Source organism: Archocentrus centrarchus, unplaced genomic scaffold (genome assembly GCF_007364275.1).
Source record: "Archocentrus centrarchus isolate MPI-CPG fArcCen1 unplaced genomic scaffold, fArcCen1 scaffold_41_ctg1, whole genome shotgun sequence".
NCBI classification, from domain to species: domain Eukaryota; kingdom Metazoa; phylum Chordata; class Actinopteri; order Cichliformes; family Cichlidae; genus Archocentrus; species Archocentrus centrarchus.
In genome coordinates, this window is record NW_022060267.1 from 3,034,156 (window position 1) to 3,059,582 (window position 25,427).

The 25,427-nt window shown below is 40.7% G+C and overlaps 1 pseudogene; it reads left to right on the forward strand.

The window, feature by feature from the left end:
* LOC115776939 (uncharacterized) lies at positions 1-23,674 on the forward strand (annotated as a pseudogene).
* Positions 23,675-25,427: the final 1,753 nt, after the last annotated feature.

The following is a 25,427-nucleotide window of genomic DNA, read 5'->3' on the forward strand; positions in this document are numbered from 1 at the left end:
ATGAAATCCTTGAACTCGTTGTCAGACTCTACGCTGCTGCAGAGGGTCCTGGTCCAGATCCTCCAGGACACCACCCAAGCATGTGGGTTAGGGTTCAGCCTGATTTAGTGTTTGAATAATCAGAGTAGCAGGACACACCTGAACTACAACACTCACCTGTCAGTCACATGTTCCAATACTTCTGGAGGAGAGTGTAACAGAATGATGTCAGGTGTGTCACAGCCAGCCTCCAGGTTAGAAGCTCTGAAAGAACACAGCACAGGTGAGCTCAGCCAGCCCAGCAGAGGGTGGAGTCACTGAAGGAGCTCCACCTTCAGCAGCATTAAAGTGATGAACACATGAATCCAGGAGCACTCAGGAAACCATCAAACCAAAAACAACTTCACAGCTTCAACAGTCTCTGCAGCTCAGAAGGCATGCTCAGGAGTGACATCATCCCACTGACCTCCATCATGCTGGGTCATCTCCATGGAGATGGCTGGTTTGTTATCTTCAGCAGATGGACAGCAGCAGACCAGTGGAGCTGTAGTATGGACAGAAGACCACTAGGTGGCAGAAGAGTCAGCACAGATACAGGAAGGAGTCTGAGTACTGCGTACAGTACTTTGGGTACAGTACATATGCATATGGCATAGTTACTTTGAAAAAGTAATAAAAAGTAACTTAGTTACTTTACTGATTATTTGATTTTAGAAGTAACTAAGTTAGAATACAAGTTACTTTATTAGTTACATTCATCAGCTGCTGGTGTTCCAGAAAATGATCGTCTGTATTTAAACAGACTTGTTGACCTATGACCTGTGAAGCAGATATCAAACATATCTCTCATCAATGATATCAGGTCATTTTGAGAGAGAAACAGCATTTCTATCACAAGGTAGAAGCTGCACTCAGTTTGACTTTTATATATTCTTGTTTTTATGAAGGTAAAAACTGACATTAAAAATGTCTTTTTAAACATAAATCTGGCTCATAAAGCTGCAGAAATCACAACAAATATAACATCACAGATCAATAAAGATATTTGAAGTGGCCAAAAAGCTCTGGATTGATTATAATGTAGTTACAATAACACAGACTCCTAAAGATTGTTGAAAAACAGGTTATTTCTGCATTTTATATATAAGCCCTTCATAAATCATACTGACTGCACTCTGTTTACCAATATAAGCAAAGACATTACACATAAAAACACACTGAAACATCTGAATCACTTTATGGCAGATGATCACTTTTTGGTACAACACCAGCAGCACACAGTGAAACACAAACACAGACTCCACACACTGATCTGACAGCCAGGAGCCCAAAAAGATATGATTAATATTTCTTAATGAATCCTGGTTACAGTGACAGGATGAAACCACACATTTAACAGATATTTTTACAACAAATATCACAGAATTGTAAATACATGAAATACCAATAAAATAAAAAAGTCTGTACATTAACATCTAATGTAAAATAACATGTAACTGTGATTAAAATAGAACTTTAAGACATAAAACTGTTAAATTGCAGTTTGAGGCTGTAAATACATCTCTATAGTTTAATGAGAGTTTGCAGTAAATAAAATACAGTTTGCAGTAATTATACAGAGTTGTTCACTAATGAACAAATATGCAACTATGGAAGTTTTCACCATAAAAATGTTAGGCAATAGAAGTGATTACTGTAACGTCACTGATGGAGCATTTCATAGTTTTTCTGTAGCTTCTAAAATTATTGACCAGAATTGGTGAAATTATAGAAAAGTAAGAATAATATAAAGTTATTTATAGATTTCTTCTTCAGGTGTAATCACAGGTCTGCATCATTAAAAATGCAATCAGAATCATTTAATATCATCTTACTGATGCTTTTAATGAAGTTATGTAACAGTGAAAATGTTTTTGTAGAATATATCAGTAAGAAGTGAAAGGGTTAAATCAACAACAACCAATCAGATTTGGTTCTTTGGTGGGTGCACCTGCAATGATCAACTGTGGCCACAAGATGGCAGTAAGTTACAGTGTGGCAGCTGCTCTTCAAACCTGCAAAGGAAGGAAAGATTAGAGATGCTGTGACAGCCGTGGGGTTTCTGTAGCAGAGGTCATTATGTATCTGCACAGGTATGAGGCACAGTGCTGCTGACAGCAGGTCTCATGACCAACATGATGCTCTCAAACATCTTGGCTTTCATCACGTGTGTCACAGTGTGACTGTTACTGTATAGTGTTGATATTAATGGAAGTAGGTGTTTAAATTTATTTGTGCAGCACTTTCACAGACATGTCAAAGTGCATTACAGAGAGCTGCATGAAAAGTAGTTAAGAAGGTCACATGTGCATATACAGATCAATACATAGGTTACTAAGTTTTAATGATGTAATAATTTCATGTTACCACTTACCTCACATCTCTGGTAACATTAGTTACTCTGTGGGCCTCTGAGTATTTCCTGTTCCTCCTCACACAGACGAGCAGATACTGATAATGTGGCTGAGTTGATGCTCTCCTGTTGCTCTCACCTGTCCCACTGTCCATGTGTCTCCTGGTTCAAAAAACAGCCAAATGAGACTAATGTAGACATGACCCACCCCTTGTATTTCCCCAACATTCGGTCAACCCAATTTCCAATTATATCATCAACTCCCGAGTTTTTCGCCAGCTCCTCAGATAACGAGGTCAGTCCAGCCAAAGCCTTTGTTATACTCCCATCCGGAGCAGTATTGTTCAGGATGAACGTACAGCAAAAGTCTCCAAACATGGCGCTTGCTCTCAGGGGGAAACTGTGAACCAATTCTCCAGATGCTTGTCCTTCCATCTTCTTGCTTCTGGTTCTCATTGGGTCTTTTGCTGGACCTCCCTTCTTCTTTGTCTTTGCCTCCGTTCTCGTGATGTATCCTGTAAAGTTCCCCATCAGGCTGCCATTTTCTGGTTCAGTCTCTTTCCAGTTATCAGGATCATTTGCCAAAATATGCTCAGGTCCCTCCTCTTCCTCTGAGCTCTCCTCTGGCCAATCTTCTTCCAGTTGTGGGGGTCACATTGACATGATCCCTGTGAAGAGGTGCTTGAATTCTCCCTTTTTTCTTTCACCCCTTTGCACCTTGTGGTTCACCCGAGCACCCTGAAACAGCTGGGGACTCTGGTGGAGTGTACCCTTCTGGTAATCCACAAACAGCAGCTGACATTTCCTCCTTTGGTTTTATTGAAGTCTCCATTAGGTTTAATACAGTTTGCTTGAGCTCTTCCACTTCCTGCATAAGCTGTTCTGTTTCCTTGATTCGTCCACGCCTAAAAAGCCTTTTTCACATGTACCACAGGTGCTTGGGTCAGGAGCTCACTTGCCTGATAGGCTGCCAGGGAGAAAGGCTGGGATACAGTCCAGCAGCAGCTTTCTTACCTCCTTTCTGGGTGTCTGTTGGCTCTGGAAGAGATGACAACTTATCTTTGTCCTCCTTCAGGGACAGGCCCTTTTCTTTTTTTCTTTCCTGCTTGGGTCATCCAGCACACGACTGCTACCACGGTGTCCTCTTCCACTCTCTTCTTGTGTGATCTATCCCCACCTTTTCCTTCCGCTGTCCTGCCATTCAGCTTCTGCCTCCCGTTTAGCTGCAGTTGCTCCTGCAGCAATGCACATTCATTTCCAGGGTGCAGGGAGAAGCACTTCCGGGTTGCTGGTGAGCAGGCCTTAATGTTCCCATTTTTCCCACATCTTCCCTGCCATTCTTCTCCTTTTCTTTTTTTCTGCTCGTCTGCTTTTTCGGTCACTGTCCCAGTGTGTTGATTCCAACCATTTTCAGGAAGTTTGGTCAGAATTATTGCTGTTAATAAACAGTAGCAGGTACACAGCTTTTAGCTTTTACCAATCTGCTCACAAAATGTAGTTCTCCTTACCAGTGTGGCCAAGTGCCTGTAGAGACTGTAGAGCAGTCACTCTTCTCCAAAGCCTTTTATTGTGGGGTTTGTCAGCTCCTTTCCCTCCTCTCTAATGTGATAGGACCAGGAGCCAAGGAGTGCGCTCCCCTTTAAAATACAAGAAATAAAATTAACAGAGCAAAATTGAAACAAAGTCAAATTAAACAAGCAAAAATAATTAAATGAATGAAAACAAAAACAAACATATCTGCTTCTCAATGTATAGAGGGGGTTTATGTCCATGTATTCAATGAGATCATTGCTCTATATATACGTGTATATATACATACATCTCTGGTAGAAATGAAATACATTTTTGATTGTACACCCGTACGCTCTTTGAATAATTCTGATGAGGGATTTATGGCATATCTTTGGTCAGGATTAGCAATGGCAGTTGTTAGTTCAGTGATGCACCTTGGAAAAGAAAAGTCTTTCACTAATAGTGTTTCGGGACCTCCACGGGACAATGAGACCATTTCACATCGTGAAATCAGAGAATGCTCGAGCCCTTAAAGATTGATTTAGATTACGGGGACTGCAGCCATCTAACGCTGGGTCAGTGACACAATTTAGGAAATGAGAGTTCAAAAACAGGAGGCTGATCAATAGTCTATTTGCAAACTCAACATCATCAGTATCAATATTGGGGGGACACATCCCCCCAGTATTGCAGACAGCCACATTTGTCCCACCCAAAAATTACACTGTGGTGCAGAAAAATACTTGATTTTGAAATCTTTAACTCACGTGCTTATTTTGAACATAGCGTCAAGTCACTGATCATAATGCATCAACCTTTATTACAGCATATTAGATATGTTTATTAATATCTTATCAGGAGAATGGTAGTTCACAGAGTAATGACTCAGTTGAAGCAATAAAAGGTGGAGAGGCTGAAGAACTAGTTTAGTGAAATATGTATTAACCTGTTATTATTTTTTAAATATAAAACTAAACAATTTGATCATGAAAAGAACTGTCTGACCCACGTCTTCTAACACACATACATATGGAAATCACACATGCAGTAATATAGGTGTACACAACACTTTTTTTTTTCAAGATACATTTGAAAATGAATAAAGTAAAATATCAAATAATATTTTTTTTATGCTTTGCTCTGAGTATTTTCCAATATGTGCCCCCCCCAATACTAAACTCATTCCTACGTTCTTGAAGTGTTCCTCATGTTTCATCATCCACAACATGAAACTGGCTTCTGTCTGTGCTGTCAGACTCAGAGAAACTGGGACTCTGCTGCTGTCTCTGCAGGCCGCTGCATTACTGTGAGGACCAGCGCACAGCTGCCTGATGGAGCTCCCAGCTTCAACTGGAAAAAGTGATTTCATATCAGTCCACGAGGCTTTGAAATAAAATGACAAGCAAGAAAAGGAACATCATTTTATCTGTGATTTCAGTTAGTTTTGTCAGCTCACAATACAGTTTTAGTTATCTTTTTTTTTTCTTTAGTTATATTTTTCTTTTTAATTATAGTTTTTAATTTATTTCAGTTAACGAAAATGTTTTCAATTTCAGTTTTGGTTATTTCATTTGTTTTCATCAACTATAATATAAAAAGGATCCTTAATAATCCTTTTGCACTGTTTTTGGAGCTTACTTTGTATCATCATGCAGTCCAACTTTGTAGCTGTTTTTTAAACTTTAAATGATAAATAAAATGTCAAAAGCAGCAGACGTCAGTCTGTTCACCACACCACAGTGGAAATGGCTTCAAATTCCCTCAAGTGGCCTTTTGGTGGTCAGATTGCCACTACAGTGCCAGCAGTTCTGTTTTAGGAGTTTAGCATGAAATTATATGATTCTGGTTATGATTCTTTTTTTGTGTTTTTCCAACACACACAAAGGAAACAAACGTGCATTTTCTGACAGAAATGCTTCATTTTCTTGAGAAAATTTCAGGGGTGCCAACATTTTGGGCCATGACTGTATCTGTGTTTGGCTGCATGCTATCAGCAGATCATTACAGATATTTTTGAACTGCAGCCTTGCGCTAACTTGCCCTGTGGGGGGGTGTTCTGGGTCGTTCAGAGACTGTAGTTTTCTCACTCCATTGTTTCTTTGATTAAATTTAGGTTGTCATTTGTGTGCTTGTAAAACTGGTACCTGAAGTTAATGCTCCTTGTAGTCCACTGTTTCAACACTGGATTAAACCCAAATCATGTATTTGTGTCCTCACAGTTTCCCAGCATGCCCTGGCTGTGGTGGTGGAGGTATATGAGGGGGAAAGGTCCGTCCTGCTGCCCTGCCTGTCCTCAGGTTTATTACCTGAGGACAATCCCACAGTGATGTGGACTCGCAATGATCTCCATCCCAAATCTGTGCACCTGCGAGGAGGAGGAGGAGATGACCTCAGAGGGCAAAACCAGCGTTACAGCGGGCGCACATCAATGAATGTTTATGCCCTGATCACCAAAGATTTCAGCCTCACTCTGAAAGCACCTAAAATGAGTGACAGCGGCAGCTACATCTGCTCCATCAGTGCTGCAGGAGGAGAACTAAGACTGAGGGAGATCCAGCTCCAGGTCAAAGGTCAGATCCCAAAATCCCAAAAAATGTAACCAGTGGCTTCTTCTCTTTCTCCCTCTGTGTTGTGTTGATTATTGGAGGCCAGACCACTGAGGTATTTTGGAGGAAATCTGCATTTATTCACTGACAAAAGTTGGGATAAAACAATGTATTCCAGTTAGTGACTGACCACTCTAAGCCCTACACAAACACATGAAGATATTATTATCTATTACAGTTGGTTTCTGACCATTTACTAAACTTTCACTCACAGGATGAGGGGGGGGCACAAAGCTGATCCTTACAAAGGAGTTGTTCCAGAAAAACAAACAAAATGAACCAATAATTCTATATAAATAAACATGAAAATAACAGACAGGACATAATTGTAACCTATATTAAAGAACTGTTACATTGACAGGTCAACAGTCAGTACTGCAGATCAAGGTTAAGTATTAAGTAAAGAAGGAAATTGTTCTGAAACTCTTGATGAAACGAGTAGGGCTGCAAATAAAGATTACAATTATTTATTCAATTAGTCAACAATTATTTCAGTCTAACCTCACCTGTTCAAGCCTGCTCACCTGTTAACATCACCGTGTTCTCTTCTCACGATTAAAATACTGACCCATAAAAATACAAGTTTGAAACGAATCAAATATATTTTTAACATTAATGTGACACCACAATAAATATAAAATACAAAATGCATATTAAAGTGAATGAATTTTTGTTTTTAAATGAAAATATAATGTGCAAATAAATAAAAATGGCCTCTGTCCAAAAGTTCAAATAAGGCTTCAAATTAAATCAAAAATTTTTTTCCGTCCAAAACAGCTTTAAAGTTTACGGATGATTCAGTTCATACAGAGGTTTATTATTCAGAATGAACACTGATATTAATATTACTGTCCTTCACTCGTTAGCTAACATCACTGAAATGGTGGTGCTTAGCAAACATCATCCATGAGAGCTTGTTTCAGGTAAACTAACAGAAACACACCTGTACAAACATTATAAGGTATCAGTGACGCACTAACGTACCATCCAGAGCTGACGTCACAGCTCCAGGGTGCAGAGCTGACGTCACAGCTCCAGGGTGCCGTTGTTTTAAACGCTCAGCACTGCAGCGATGCTGCTGGAAGCAAAGCTCTGCTCTGCATTCAGCTTTATTTTAGTTTCTATCAAATGCTGCCACACCTTTGACAGTCTGTCTCCATGTTCTTTCATTTTCTCCTCCCTCCTCTCTGTTCCACCAGCGTTACGCTGTTCTTTCACTTTCTTCTTCGTTGGTATTGTTGTTATTGGCAGACAATGGAGGGAATACTGCCCCCATATCTTCCTGTAGTCTATTGCAATTACAAAATCACATAAGTGGAACAAAATAGATGGATGGGTTTAAAATATGACACTTCGACGCTGAAATTCCACATCGACTCATTTTTGTAGTCGACCTCATCAATTATGTCGATGAATCGTTGCAGCCCTAGAAACTAGTATCAACACATAACATTTATCTGACCTCATTGGCAAGAACAAAACGTGAGGAGGACTAAAAGAAGACCTTACTGATGCAATCTGTGGGGTAGATGAGATCACATTCATTTAGGTTCTGTGTGTGTTCTGCTCACGGAGGCCCAGCACACACACTTCTGTAAATATATTTACAGCTGCCAGCTGACGCCAAGACAATGATGTTTGCTTTTTTTCTTAGATCTGTGTTAAAACCAGCATTTCCAAATATTTTAATAATTCAACCTCAAAACCATTCATCACGATCCTTCAGTAGTTTGTAATCAGCCCATCAGTTCCAGGTTAGTTCGCATTCAAAACAAAAACAGCCAAAGAATAGAGATCCACTTTAGTGGTTGCAAGTCAGAGGTCATTGCTGTAGATAGTCAGTCATGCTCCAGTTACCATCACAGCTGCTGCTTCTGCAGCTGATGTTGTTTATTGTCCTCTCAGACCAGCAGGTGGAGGTGAAGGTGGAGGAAGGCTCAGAGTCTGTCATCCTGCCCTGCAAAACCAACCCTGATCTGCCCGAGGACACCAGGGTGGAGTGGACTCGCTCTGACCAAGAACTCATGGTAGTCCATGATTATTCAAACAAAGATGCTCACAAAACAGGACGGTCTTTACAGAGACCGAGCAAAGATGAACAAAGACCTGCAGAGAACTGGAGACCTCAGTCTGACCCTGAGACACCTCACACAGAGAGACAGTGGAGGATACATCTGCACCATCTACAGGGACAAAGACATCCTGAGGCACAAAGTAGTGCTGCAGGTCAAAGGTCAGTGCGATAGATACAAGTCGGAGTTAAATGGTCATTTATTTGTGTGTGTGTGTGTGTGTGTTTTCAGAATCAGCCTTATTGACAAATACAAGAAATTGGGCTTCGGTTATTTCTTTGCTCTCCATGTACATAACAGACAAAACTGACAATAGTAACATGGCACAGAAAATAACATGTATAATATATATATATTTGATGGTGCATAGGGGGAAAATGTTGGAATAAATTATGGAATGATAACTGGTTACTGTATACATACAGTATAAACATGAGGACTTGACTATATATATGGTATATAGACCAACAAAGAGCATATACAGTGTGCTTTGATTCAGCAGCAGGTATGATGGATGTTTAAGTACAGTCTATATGAGTGTTGATCTACAGCTCCGGCCTTTAAGAAGCTTGGATTGGTACAGTCAAAGCACGCCTGTAGTTCCAGCTTTGCCTCAGTGATCCATCTCCTCACTGTCTTAATCGCAGGGTTGCAGATCTTGTGTTTTGCTTGTGAGTCAGGAGAGGATGAACCAGGCAGTGATGGTGGAGTCCCAGAGCAGCACAGGGCGCAGTCCAATAGGCATTTTTAATGTGGTGCAGCAGTGATCCAGAATGCTTTTGTCCCTGGTAGGAGACTTTATCTGTTTTCTGAATTTTGGCATCTCTGGGCCGATGTTTGCTCTGTTCCACTAATACCTACTCGGCTTGACTTGACCCGGTTTCATTTGTTTTCCTTTAGATTAGATTAGATGAAACTTTATTAATCCCTTTGGGAGGGTTCCGTCAGGGAAATGACAGTTCCAGTAGCACTTTTACATTATAGGCACACAAACAGAAATATGCAAGCAAATGAATAAATAAATAATAAACAAAGATACAACAAAGACAAAGAAGAAATAAAATGTCTGACAGATGAAGCGATATTGCCCATTATCCAGTAATGCTTTATGCTACCTTCTGTTTGTGATCAGGCTCAGTCTGCTGCTCCTCTCCTCCACTGTCCTCTTGTTACCCCTCCTCCCCCCCAAAGAGGAGCTGTACAGCCTGAGGGACAAAGAGGTTTTTCAGTCTGTTATTCCTACTCTTGGGAAGGAGTAGTTTATCACTGAACAGTAGTGTTGTAGTACTCGAGACCCCTTTTTGATGGTCTCGGTCTTGTCATGGACTCGGACCTTGCGGACTCTGGATTTTATTTCAAGACCAGTCAAGACCACAGCTGTGGAAATATCACTAAATTGCCAGAATACTGTCCAATTTATTTGTTAACATCTTTGCTTTTATTGGATACAAACGTACTGATTCAAATCCAACAAAGATTGCGCTCCTCTGCCTCTCAAAGGAGCACCTTGCAGACTCCGCCCCGGCTAGGTCGCTGCTATTATCGCTGCTTACGCCTGTATCATTTCACCAGTTTGCAATCTACCACAGAGCACGGACAGTTTCATTCACAATGTGCACGTTTGATCTCACTATGGTCACGCGTGTGCTGCATAAATCGAAATAACAACCGGCATGAACACGAAGAGAAGTAAGAGGGAAAATGAAGATCTAAGGAAAATTTCAGGCTTCGATTCAACAAAAAAATCCCAGCATGAAAGGTAAATACCAACCTTCATGTATTTGATACACAAACTAAAAATTTAATGCAAGTTTTAGGACTGCAACCATTGGCGGTTCTAGGGGCGGGGCCACAGGGGCATTGGCCCCATATGAAATCTGATTGGCCCCCTGAAGTGCCCCTGTCCTGTCACTCTTCTGTCCTCTGTCCGAGAGCGAGGATCAGCTTATAGGTGGATGCAATCCCATGCCAAACAGGAATATTCAGCATGAATAAAGCTTACAGTTACCAGTGAGCAGCTTCATATGAGCGCAGCTTTGCAGCTTATATCCTTGACATGAAATTGCAGGCCAGAAGTAGGGGGCGGGGCTGGAAGTGGCCCACAGGCTGGGAGTTTGAGACCACTTTGTTTCCTTTTTTTCCCCAAGTAAAATGTGTTATGCGTCACATGACGGTATAACGTCAAAACACTGTGGGGAGGGGAGGAAAGTGTGTCTGCTCTGTGCTGTGACAGGAGCCACACTTAGACAGTCAGCTCGCATCTTTGATGAAACCACAGCACTGCATACAGGAGAGAACCTGAAGCCAAAGTATTGATCTCATCACATTGGTATTGATTAATATCAATGCCAACGTTGGTATCGATATTATCGATATTTAGATCGATCCGCCCACCACCACCACCTTTAACCAACATCAAACCTTTACTGGGAAACAGCTGGAGGTCCTTCATCATCAGATATATCAAACATATCTCTCATCAATGATATCAGGTCATTCTGAGTCAGAAACAGCATTTCTATCACAAGGTAGAAGCTGAACTCAGTTTTTGGCAAAGTGACTTTCATGTATTTGTTTTTTTTTAAGGTAAAAACTGTCACTGACATTAAAAATGTATTTTTAAACAGAAATCTGGCTCAGAAAGCTGCAGAAATCACAACAAATATAACATCACAGATCTATAAAGATATTTGAAGTGTCTAAAAGGCTCTGGATTGATTATAATGTAGGTACAATAACACAGACTCCTAAAGATTGTTGAAAAACAGGTTGTTTCTGCATTTTATATATAAGCCCTTCATTAGCTGTTATTATTCTGTTCTTTGGTCAATGCTGGTGTGAAGACTGTGCTGTATTAATCCCTTTGCAGCAGTTTACTCTTTACTTTCAATAAATCATCAGAACATCAGTTTAGTTTCAGAGCTCAACAGTTTTTTCCTTCACAGTCAGCTGCTGAATGACAGTGATGCTGGTTCTCTGTTGGAGCCAGAGCAGCTGCTCTGAGACACAAGCTTGGTTAGACACTCACTGTTAGGCCTGAATTAGTCGACTGCACTGGGTCTTTGTGGGGGCTGCGTACACAAGCGGGCGACATTCATTATGTATGTTAATTGCCTGCTGGTCATGTCCCAGTGTTTTACCTGCGGTGCCGACAGAAACAAAAACTGCCAGGACTTGTTTCCCTCCAGGCTCCTCCCTCTTTGGAGGCAGTTTGTTTTTTGTGGCTGCAAACACGATTGTCCCTCTAGTTTGGATGAAAGGCAGTGAAAAAGTTTGATAATGCATGTGATGGATGTGTAACAGTTCCTCTCTGCTGTATGTGAACAGCATGATGAAAACTGAACAGATAAACAGAAAGTACCTCAGAGCGCAGTACCAAGGCTACTATCTGCAGTGCCAAGGCTACTATCTGCAGTGACAAGGTTACTATCTGCAGTACCAAGGTTACTATCTGCAGTACCAAGGCTACTATCTGCAGTACCAAGGCTACTATCTGCAGTGCCAAGGCTACTATCTGCAGTGCCAAGGCTACTATCTGCAGTGACAAGGTTACTATCTGCAGTACCAAGGCTACTATCTGCAGTTCCAAGGCTACTATCTGCAGTGCCAAGGCTACTATCTGCAGTGCCAAGGTTACTATCTGCAGTACCAAGGCTACTATCTGCAGTGACAAGGTTACTATCTGCAGTACCAAGGCTACTATCTGCAGTACCAAGGCTACTATCTGCAGTGACAAGGTTACTATCTGCAGTACCAAGGTTACTATCTGCAGTACCAAGGCTACTATCTGCAGTGCCAAGGCTACTATCTGCAGTACCAAGGCTACTATCTGCAGTGCCAAGGCTACTATCTGCAGTGACAAGGTTACTATCTGCAGTACCAAGGTTACTATCTGCAGTACCAAGGCTACTATCTGCAGTGCCAAGGCTACTATCTGCAGTACCAAGGCTACTATCTGCAGTGCCAAGGCTACTATCTGCAGTGACAAGGTTACTATCTGCAGTGCCAAGGCTACTATCTGCAGTGACAAGGTTACTATCTGCAGTGCCATCTTGACAGCTACTTATATTCAGTTTTTTGATAATGTTTCTCTGCAGAATCATTTCCACTCTGGGTCACTGCTCTCCTGGTTCTCCTGGTTCTCCTGGTTGTGCTGCTTGTTTCTGTGGCTTGTTTATTTCGTTTCCAGCACTATTTCATGTCAGGTGAGTCTCTCCTACTACACACCCCTTAATACTGATGGTTAACAGGTGCCTTCTGATGGTTCCTTGATTGCCACTTGCACAATCTTCTAGAAGCTGAAAGAGGAGTTTCTGTCCTAAAAACCTGCTGCTGCTGTTTGTGCAGCTCATGTTGTGTTTGTTGTCCTCTCAGACCATCAGGTTAAGGTGGATTCAGGGAAGCAGTCTGTCCAGCTGCCCTTCAAAACCACCAAAAACATACCTAAAGATGCTAGAGTGGAGTGGGAGGACAGAAACAACAGAAAGGTCCACGTGTATGTGAAGAACATGGACCGGACTGAAAAACAGCACCAGGCTTACAGAGACCGAACAGAGATGAGGAGAATCCTGCTCAAACCTGGAGACCTCAGTCTGACCCTGAAACAGCCCACAGACGGAGACACAAACACCTACACCTGCACCGTCTACAGCAGGGAGGGAAACATCCTGCTGAAGAAGGACGTGGAGCTGACAGTCAGAGGTCAGTGCTGTAGATACAGGACAGAACAGTCTTAATTTGGACTTTATTTGATATCCATTTGTGGAAATTATTGATCAGCAGCAGGTTGGATGAAATATGTCCATTTAAGGCTGAAGGAGCATTTGTCAAATCATATAGAAAATGGAGAGAGATGAACTGTGCACATTTAGACTAGAAATGCAGCAGTTAGTAATTAACTATACAGCAAGTAAAATCAATGAGTCAATCCATGATAATACTCAAACAAATCCAAATGCTGTGCTGATTTCTACAGTAATCTTTATACAAGTACTGCCATAAAACTGTCTGCTTTATGCGGGCCACTGTAATCATTCATAAATCCCCAGGAACAGACGGCTTTACTGCTGAATTTTATTAACATTAGCTCTCAGCAGATAGTCTGCTTCAAAAAGAGGTTTTTTCACAAAGATGATCACTGAGTCCTACATTATGTTAAGCATTAATATTCTTAATTCCAAAATTCTAAATCCATTCTTCTTATTGGACAGTTCGTGGATTGATTCTTGTTTTTAATTTAACATTGTGGACTTTTATTGGCTAATAGATTTAAACCTGAGCTTAGTCATCACTAATGCAGGTCACTCAACAAACTGTTATCATCTTAGATAGCACAAGTTAACTTTGGTCTTGCTTTTGTGGTTCGGACAGTGATTTTAATGCCTGTTACTAGTGGTTTTCATTTAGGTTTGAACCTTTTTCAAGCTGTTTTCTCTTTAAAACTTGCCTATAAAAATGGTAAATATGTTCAATTAAAAGAAAAAATAACAATAAATTGATTCAATAAAAATTCATACACTGAAAAAGCTGTTTTTCAGGAATAATGGACATTTTCTATTGTTTTACAATAAAAACAGTTAGAAAATAACTTGTCCAAGACAAACATCATGTTACACAGTGTAATCCTGACCACTGACTGCAGTACTTACTGGACAGGCAGGGGGAGCACTTTCTCTAACAGACGATGCCACAGGCAGTAATTCTTTTCCTAGCAGAGAAACATTTAATTTGAGCATTTTATTAACATTTAAAATTCTGTTTTTACTTTGATGATTACTATTCTTATTAATGAACAACAATTTATAGACTGAAGCTCCTTCAAAGGTCTAATTCAGCTGGCACATGATACTGCTCACTTTCTTCAACACACCTCACAAATGTTAGTGGCTGTCAGCACCATCCAGTCCTTCTACAAAGCATCTGGACTTAATCCTAATCAGTGATTATTACCAGTTCAGTGATGGACCTCAGTTTTTGGTACTCCTCTGTTAGATATCTTGGAGCCAAAATTACTGAGTGTTGATATTCAGTTGCAGTTCTGTTGATGGTATGATGAGTAACGTCTTATGGAAAAACAAATCCCTAAATTTTGCTGCAGAGTGTGTGTGTGTGTGTGTGTGTGTGTGTGTGTGTGTGTGTGTGTGTGTGTGTGTGTGTGTGTGTGTGTGTGTGTGTGCGTGCACATGTGTCCTAAAGTTTGAAAAACGACATTTTCTTTTTCTATCTAAAATTAATGATGTGTTCTGAGTCATTAAAAACAGGAGTTGAACTCAGTGAGTAGTACATAAAACAGTATTTTTAGGCTGATTTGATATAATGCATAAGTTGAGTTCTGCTAAGCAGAAACTCCTGCAGTGTATTTGTTTTTGACTCCTGAAGTTTTGAAGATAAGATGAGCTTTAATGATTCCTCCACAGGGAAATTTGCATGTTACAGTTACAGCAGCTCAAGAACAGAGAAGAAGGATGAAATAAAGTGAACTACAATAAAATATAGAACACTATATACAAATACATCAAAACACTATTAACATTTGCAGCTGGTAGTTTGTATACAGCATACATAATATGCATTATTGGTGGGAGTGTAAATAAATAAAATATATACGTACTATATGTAAAGGTACACTGTATGGATAAAGTGATGACAGTAGAGTGTCAGGTGACTCATGACATCATGATGTGTTGTCTAACTGCTGCTGGGATGAAGGAGCTGTGAAAGCGCTCCTTCCTGCAGTGAGGATGTTTCAGTCTCTGACTGAAGGAGCTGCTCAGCTTTGCTAACATCCTCCTCTCACCCACCACCATCACAGACTCCACAGGACATCCCAGCACAGAGCTCGACCTCCGCACCAGTCTGTTGATCCTGCTCCTGTCCCTTTAGGTGCATGAACAGCTGCGAAACACCGGAAACACTAATCATACTGACAAGACTGAGGGAAAAACTGAACATGACAGACAGACACCAAATGACTATCAAAATAAAACAGGAAGTCAAAGAAGGACACAGACCTGACACATGGAAACACGAGGAACTAGAAATAACCAACTGACCACAATTACAAAAGATAACAAAAAACACTGGGCCACCGGCCCAGGACCATGACAGATTTGAGTGATCTAGGTGAGAGAGGGATCTGTGCAGCAGGTAAATGACAACATCGTCCACCCCGATGCCGGACTGGTAGGCAAACAGCAGGGGGTCCAGCGTTGGGCTCACCAGTGGGCGGAGGTGGTGCAGGATGAGCATCTCCATGGTCTTCATCAGGTGAGAAGTCAGGGCCACAGGTCTGTAGTGGTTGGACTCCCTGGGATCTTTGGCACTGGAACTATGCAGGAAGTCTTCCACAGTTCAGGAACCCTCTCCAGAATCAGGCTCAGGTTGAAGATGTGCAGGACCACCTGACAGAGCTGGTCTGCACAATCCCTGAGCAGTCTGGAGCTGATTCCATCCGGACCCGCTGCCTTCCTGATCTTCGTCTTCCTGAGCTGACTTCTCACCTGATCAGCTGTGAGGTGGAAGTGAGGCTGGGTTGGAGTGGGTGATGGGGCTGTGATCATATCTGTGATATGAACTGATACAAAGCAACAAGTTCAGCCTTAGAGCCCAACCTAATTCACAGCCGTGAAAACCGCTCCTCTTTCCTCCTGTAATACACGTGTAATATGGTAGAAAACCTGATGGCAGAGTCACGCCCTTCTGCTGCTTTCATCACATGTTCTTGGTTCCAGACCAGCTAGCTTGTGGGAATGGAGTTGAGCACCATCTTTACATCAGCAATGATGTGAAGATGAAGAACAGTTATTTATTCGTGTATATCAAGGTTGGTATGGCAGGCCACTGAATAAAAGACATCAGGTCCATCCAATGTACACCACCCTCTGAAACTAAAGTTTCTTAAACATTAATGTGTCAATGAGGTCTGCTGAGTCCACAGTTTTTCATGGTTTTCTTGGATAGGTCACCATGGTAACTGATGCCAACACATGAGCTGGTCTGCAGCAGGTTCTGTTCAGAGTTTCAGCTTCAAATGGGCTCAACGTGTCCCATTTTCACTGATTCTTTTCCTGACGACATCCTTCCAGTGTCATCCTCTGCTGAAGCAGTCTGCACAACCTGTTGATCCGTAACAGCAGGAAGGAAGCGCTGCAGTTAGAGAGAAACTGTCTGAGTCCTTTGTTGTCCTCTCAGTCCCCCAGGTGGAGGTGGATTCAGGGGTGGAGTCTGTCCAGCTGCCCTGCAAAGCCACAGTTCACCTACCTGAAGATGCTGAAGTGGAGTGGACAGACAGAGAAGACAGGAAGGTCCACGTGTATGTGAACAACGCAGATCAGCCTGACGTACAGGACCAGGTTTACAGAGAGCGTACAAAGATGAATGGAGACCTGCTGAGAACTGGAGACCTCAGTCTGACCCTGAGACGGCCCACAGACTGGGACACAAAGCCCTACACCTGCACCATCTACAGCAGGGAGGGAAACAGCCTGATGAAGAAACAAGTGGAGCTAAAAGTCAGAGGTCAGTGCTGTAGATTCAGGTCAAAGGTCAGAGGTCACAGGGTACTTAGTTTTGACTTGAATCAATGTCCACTTTTGACCTTTTTGAAACTAATTTCTCTGCATTATAACCTCCATGCCAGTGGAGGTCCTTGGATTGTTAGAAACTGTAGACCTCTTAATCAGCCGTGGTTGGATGAAGATATTTCCTGTGATATTTGTAAGATCACACAGGAAATGGCTCAAAGAGGGAGAACTTATTTGTCTTTGGTTATAAATGCAGCACTTACAAATAATGCCTTACAACAACTAAAAATACTGAGTGAGACACTGATGGTACTAAGATATCAGTGTTGATTTCTACAGTAATCAAGTACTGCCTGTCTTTGCATTGACCTTCCCCAGTCTGAGTCAGTTTAATAAGCCAGATGATCTTTACTGTGACACACTGAGGTTATAAAGATGGCTGTATCCTCTGGAAGCTCAGGTTTGTTTCTCACACTGTTGTAACAGAGGATCACTGACCCCACATTACATTATTGTTTTCATTGGAAATTTGCGGACCAGCCTCTTTTCTTAGACAACAGTGGCAACATTTCTGCTGTTAATTTAGCTAATAATCCTAAATCTTTACTCGATACTGGGACTGACCAAAGTCATTCAGGACTCCACCTAATAAAACAACCCTCATACTGACCACCCAGTGGAGCACCTTCTCTAAGAGACTGATTCAAGAATACATACTGGAAATTTTTCATAATCCTCTCTGATATACAGCATACAGCAACCACGGGGAACACACAGCTGAGAGGGACAGCATGACAAAGGGGAAAGGGAGACTCAGGTAACTTACAAAAGGTAAAGAGGTGAAGAATAAACATGTGGAAGACATAGTGGGAACAAATTAGGGACAATGAGACAAGGGAAGTCAAATAACCCACCAAAATAAAACAGAACAGAACTTACACAGAGACAAAGGGGCCTAGGGGTAACCCTGATATATAACATGAGGCCCAACTCTCCACCCCTTTGAGGAGCTGGCAGCTGAAAGGACCTGACCCTGTCCCACCTGTTTATCTAGATAGGTAACCACAGCTTTCCCAAACTCACATTTGGCCAAGTTCTGTGTCAGAGAGGCAGTACCTGATCAATTCACTGAGGGTTTTGATGTGCTGGGTGGGTAAGTAGGCCACTATATCGCCCAAATAAACCTCACAATTAGCGACTACACACAGAACAGTGCTCATAAGCTGCTAGAATATGGCGGGTGCATTTGGTAAATGGTAAATGGAGTAGTTCTAATATAGTGCTTTTCTACTCTGAGCACTCAGAGTGCTTAATTCTCAACCTGAATGGCATCACAGTTTACTGGAGGAAATGGTGACGGGTGACAAAGGTACTGATGTCAGAGGCACGTTTGGTAAGTGGGACCTGCCAGTAACCTTTAGGAGGTCTAACTTTGTCACAGACTTAGCTGAGACGACACGAGCAACACAATCATCCATACATGGCAGTAGGAACGAGTCTGGTTTCGTACTGGCATTAACCTGTTAACTGGTGGCACCAAAATCACCTGAAAAATGTAAAGAACTCCTCTGGTTATTATTTGCTCTGGAAAACCTATTTTGTAGCCTATTAACGGCCCACGTCCCATCCATATAAAGTGCATTTTATATGGCAGACTAGACCCTCCCATTTTGATTGACACCTCATTCGGCCAGTCATGTTAAGTAATGGGTTTCACAGAGCCAATAATAACCAGAGGGCGTTATGTAGCTTTGTCAGGTGATTTGGTGCTTCCAGTTACATTATTGGGCAGTTATGAGGCTACCTTCATGGTAGTCATTACAGAACCGTGATGTTCAGGTTTGGAAACAAGCAGTGATGCCGAGCTCAGTAATGGGGTAAAAAAAAAAGTGATTTATGAGGCAATCAAAATGAGTTATGACATGTCATAATTTTATGACAGGATATGTCATATTTCCAGGACCAGAAATATATTTCATAATATTTCATAGTTCATAATGCGTATATCATAAACGGGTGGTGTAAATGTAGGTTGGGAATGCCTCTGTGCCACCAGATGAAACTTTTTTCATGAAAAAGGCTCCTTTTCTATAAAAAACTGCTGCTGCAGGCGAGGCAGGGAGGACCCCAACGCAGGACACAAGGAGAGCGTAAATAAGACTTAACTTTTATTGTAAATACTTAACACGAATAGCTGGTAAGGAGCCAGCTGACCAGGAAACCCGAAACCTGAAACTAGAAAAACAAAGGCATGCAGCAGGAAACATCAACACTGACAAGGACCCGAACAAAGAGCAGAGGAAAACTAAGAGCTTCAATCCACACGAGGAAATCAGGGAGAGTGGAAACAACAGGATGGACTGTCTTAGTGTATTTGTGTTCTAGCACAGATTACGGGGTTCATGCTAATGATTATCAGACTATTCTTTTCTCTTTTCACTGACTTGATAAAATGATAAAGTTTTAGAGCAGCGCCCTCCTTTCAGTTTCCAGAGACACCCAGTCAGCCAGGTTTGAGACTTTACTGGCCAGATCAGGCCCCCAAACCTTATATTTGATATTTCTGGACTTAGCCATTTATTTTCTCTCTTTTTGTTAATATTGATTAAAAATGAAATAAAGAAAGAATAACAATAAAAACAATAGGCTTTGCAAATTGATATTTGTTTCCATTTTCTCATTATTCAGTTTGCTTTCAGTAACAGCATTAATGTTTGAGTTCTCACTAAGCATGTTATTGAATGTTATGGTAATGGCAAACTTGCCATTGGTGTCTTTATGAACTTCAGTTCCATTAAATGATTTTTGGTCAGGCAGATCTGTCTCCCTTTGTTTCCTCCCAGTCATGCTGAACTGTTTGGTTATCTTGCGCCTCCATGTTTGTCTCCACGCCTGTGTTTAAGGATCCTGGCAAGAATCTGAGTGTTTCACAGGCAGCTGGAGCGACTTTGGCTGTTTGGTCTGGCAACAGCGATCAGAGAGAGAAAATACATGGTTAAAGTTACAGATATTATTCTTGTCCTAATTGTTAAAAAGAAAGGGAAAACTAATTGGACTTAATTGTGTCTTACATCATATACAAGCAGTCTGCTTTCTGTTTCAGAGTGACACAGTTTCAGTGTTAGTGACACAAACCTTCATTATTTTACTTTCATGACTCCATTTATTTATTTTGTACTCTGTGTAATTTGTGTATCTTTATTGGTCTCTTTCTGAATATAACACCATGTAGTTCAGTCAGTCAAATTCAGGTGAGTCTGACATGTTGTGGTAATTCTGGGGTCAGAGGTCATACTCACACTTCCCTCCTTTGTCGACCTTTTACACAGAGCTCACAGCAGAATAGTTTTCTGTGATGATCTAACTGAAATCAGGACGTGTCCCTCCTTAGACCTCCTGTCAGGAAAAACAATAATCAGTGTTACAGGAAACAAAGCAGATTATATTCCTGTGGCCTTCCAATGATCAATAAAACAGATTATGAGTCAGATACTGAGAACGTTCAGACTGGAACTGAAACATTGCAGTCAGTTGTTATTTTCCTGCAGTTCTTTGACCTTTGACCACTAATGTGTTTTAGTTCTTCACTGAGAGCCTGTGACTGAGCGTGCTTAAGACCTAACGCTCCCCATGTTGAAGAGATCTCCTGTTGATGACCCTCCTCCTGGTCTCAGACTTTACACAGAGGTCAGGGGTCAAGGAACTTACAGTTCACCTGTTTGTCTGAAGTTGGGCTTCTTATTGAGGGTCATGTGGAACCAGGAGCCTTTTTCCTGAGAGCTGTCAGTCTGTTCAGGAGAGCTTGGTGTGATCTTGAACACCTCCATCTGCACCAGTTTCTTTATTGGTAGCTGATCCAGTCTCTGCAGCCCTGGTGATGTTGTTCAGGCTCCTGTTACAATCAAACTGAGAAATCTTTATTAGTTACATCTTTACTCTTCTCCTAGTTCATATCCCTCCTTTGAGACATGAACTCTGTTTGTCTCAACAATTTAACTTATTTATCTGAAGGGCATAATGCTTTTTTTGCATTATTACTTTTTGTATTTTTCTTCTAAGTTTAATTTAATATCAATTGGATCAAAACTCAAAATGATCAATTCTCCTTCCTCTTGTAATCTATCTTTGTTTTAATTAAATCTGCTAAATACATAAATGTAAATGCATAAAAGTGTAAATCAGTTAATTTTTTTTATCATATATTTTCATAAATCGTCCCCTTAGAATTATAAGGTTCTATTTACATTCTGAGCAGTTTTGAGATATTAAGCTTTAAAGTTTTTGCACTCTGTATCACAAAAATGACACATGGAATAAGTCTCGTTCACACATGATTATGAAACACACCTTATATGTATTCTAAATCAGTAATATCAAAATCCTATTAAATGTGCAAATAGGTTTTTTTACACAAGTAAAATGCAGATAGAAGCTTATAATTGTAAAAATGTGTTTTCTGTTTGGAATTATTAGGTTCTCTCTGCAAAATGTGACAAATACTGCTGATTTTCAAGGACTGAAAAATAGTTAACTTATAGTAAGTTTAAACCATAAAATTATAGATAGTGTTTACAAGTATGGTTAAATGAAATTGAATGAATTCTGTGACATTTTTTAAGTTTCTTATTTCATGGTTTTCACACACACTTCCCTTTACTAGAAGAAGATGATGCTCGACAAAGTTTCGTCTTTGAATGTTTCAATGCTACAACATCTCCATCCATCCAGTGTCTTCTGCTTATCCTGTTCAGGGTCGTGGGGGGGCATCAGTCTATTAAATAAGAAAGTCATTATTCTTAAAGTCTAATATGGTTACAACGCCACAGCCAAATTAGCTCTATTTAATTAAACGGTTTTCACGATGCCGCCACGAAGGTGCGACTTTAGGACTGAACAATTCTCTTTAGAGTCGCTGCTCGTCAGCTTTTATGGTATAAAGCCAATTCTCACACCCATTCTTCATGCTGTGGATATCAGGAGTTATCTTCCAACCACACACACTTCTTGGTTAAATACATTAATCATCAGCCTAATGCTGAAGGGCAGTTTAACGTTTCCATTACCTCATTCTGACTCATTTCAACTCTTATCCCTTCACATACTTTGTTTCTTTCAACCACTATTTTTAATTCTTAATGTCGAACTTTTTTGTTTTGTTTTGTTTTTCTGATACTTTAATGTGTATAAATGTCAAAGTTTATTTAACAGATTCTCTATAAATGTATTCTCTCGTGAGCTCACCTCCTCCTCACTCACAGAAAGATTTTAACACCCAATTCAGCAGAATTCAGTTATTTAAACAACAGGTTTCTGCTTATCTTTTTATTATGAGGCCTCACTGTGAGTGTTTGAGGTGTTCAAGTCCCAAAGGTGAGTCCTGGAGAAATGATTCCCCTTCGTTCTCTTATGCCAATCATCTCACTTCAATCCTCCACAATCATGTCGGAATCACCAAACTGACAGGACACGTGATTTGTTTGTGAAGGAAGACACTGAAACACTTTAAATAAGTAAGACATTTAATATATTAAAGAATCAGAAGTTATCACACATGCATATGTGGGACTCAGAGGAAGACACAGGCCTGTGTGCTGTCCCCTCTGTTCCTCTCTAACTGTAACATCTTTATTCTGCCACTATCTACATGTAAACAGTCAGTGTGCTGCAGGGTGACCTTCATCATTCAGTCTTCTCCAAGCTGGTCCTCTGGACCCAGATTCCTCTCATCAGCGATAAACCAAAAAGCATCTTCTCTCCTGATGTTTTAATTTAAGCAGAGCAATCTTTCCCAGATCAATAACAGAACATGGTGATGATTTAATTGTACCTGCTGTAGCCGAACCTCCAGGATAAGATGGACTGAGACAGAGAAGTTAGTCAGGCGCTTTGTAATGTTTCTAATGTTTAATGTTGTTTGCTTCAGCCACTGTTTATTAATTCATTTCCTGGATTTACTTTTAAACATTTGTCCAGTTGTCATTTTAATCTTTGGGTAAAAAATAAACCTCAACATGCCATACTACTTAAAAAAGTCTCTCTGCCCCCCTGTAGTCATTCGTTCAAGGCCGTGAGCAGTGGGGGGGGTGAATAAGGTCCTACATATGACAGATTTTCTCTGCCACTAAACAAGCAGGGAAACAACCTTTAATTTCATCCTCAAAGCCTCCAGCTTTAGGTATTAAGGATGGGCAGGAAACTACATGAATCAATGTATTTCTAATTATAATCTGTGAAACAAATAACTTTGGAGCCTTGCATTATTATAGAGGGCTTTAAACCTTGTTGAGCCATAACATTTAATATTAAACAGGAATCAAACCTTTACAGTTATGTGTTAAAAAAAAGCACAACTTCTAAACTAAGGCCTCCTAAAATGTTTAAGAAATGCTTCAATTAAAGCCAAAGGCGTGCCTCTTTCCCCCTGCTGGGTTTTTGTACATACCAAAAACGGTTTGTGCTCCCGTAACGCTCTACAAATGTCTCACAATCATAGTAAACTACTTTCTCGTAATGCTTTACCTCATTTTCAGGTACTTGAATGTAACACAGATGCCTGTCACCCTAAAAGGTCTCCACACCACAAATAACATGTGAGATCCTTACATTTATAATAGATCAACCCACACCGCTTACATTTTTCATAAATTTCACAGATATTAACAAGCCTGTCCCCAATCTGTTTAGGGATGAAGCAGACTCTGGACCTACAGACTCTGTTACAGGGCAGGGTTCTGAGGAGCTGTGATCAATGACACCATCAGGATCCAAACAAACACAACAATGAACAGCAGTGAGATGCTGGGTTATTAAACCCTGTGAAACAATGCTGGTACCTAGAAAAGCTTTTAGGTTTTTAATTGCATGATAATGATTCTGAAGCAGAAACATAAATAAAACTGTCCCTGCTATCCTGTAAAACACCACAATCTTACAATCCAAAGCTGTTTCAAAGTTATGAATGTCACTAAAACTCACAGGGTGGTCTTCAGTCAAACCTGCCTTTACATGGATTTCCCTGCCAAACGTTCTGCCTGTGAATCATTTAAGCTGCGGTTTAGCAAATGTGCTGTATTGATAGCAAAACACAGATGAATGTTATTGCAGACAACATATAAAAAACACCTTTTTTTGTGTATGATTTCATTGTTGAGCATTTTTTTCAAGGCTCTCTTACCACTGACTCCAGGTGGTCTTACAATTTGGGCTGTCAGCATCAACGGCACATCTGTGACTGAACAGCACAGAGTAACAACTGCTCAAATTCTGATAAGTTTATATCATCATTGCCTTGGACCCTGATAATTGAGGAGACAATTTGACCTTCTAGTTCACGTGCTGCACATGTGTTAGAAGCCTACACACAGCCTCCTGGGCTGATTTCATCACACCCTGATAATACAAACCACACTCTGGGACAATTTTAAGAACTGGAAAGTTTAAAATCTGTCTAATTATTACGGGAAACTACATCAGGGGGCATACCACCACCACCACCCCCTTGTTGTGCGTTTGAGGCGTGTGATGCATGTTGATGTTGCAGCAACTGTTGGTGCAACAGCTGTTGAAGATGTAGCAGGTTCAGGTGTTGCTGCAACATCAGCATCATAAACTACAGCAGCAGGAAGCAGTTTGGCTCCAAATTCAAAGATTGCTGTATATGACTTTAAATAGTAAAGTTTTTCTTAATATATGTATATAAATATGGATACACACGTTATTGAGCTTACCTGTGATGCATCACCTGAGCTGGTAGCTCATTGGAGCGTGCTGTATTTGGTATAATGGCGGATCGATACTCCGCCCTTTTCTGCTCGTACCCACAAACTTGAATTCATGTCCACACAGAAGGGAAGAGTTCATAGTGGAAGAAATTGTATTCACAAGACTTTGGACTCACAGCTTTTAGATTCATACTCACATAAAAACAGTTTCTCACACTCTCATATATTTCAGCAGAGGTTTAGGTACAAGAATTTTATTGACATACAAATACGAATATGAATGTCAGAATTATGCACACATCTTTTTGACAGTTATCTTACTCCATACTTAGATAAGATGGTGTTTATTTGTCACATGCACAGTTATACACAGTACAGTGCACAGTGAAATGGATTTTGCACCTGCAACCATATATACACACACATATAAATAAGAAGAATAAAAATGAGTAATTCACACTATATACTATACACACTTTAAATGGAATTATAGAATATTATAATAATTTACATTGTGCAATAATAGTCCAGTTTAGGGCTCAGAGTTGAGGCTTGTGGGTAAAAACTCTTCTTCAGCCTTTCAGTCTTAGTCCTCAGGCAGCGGGAACGCCGGCCTGGTGGGA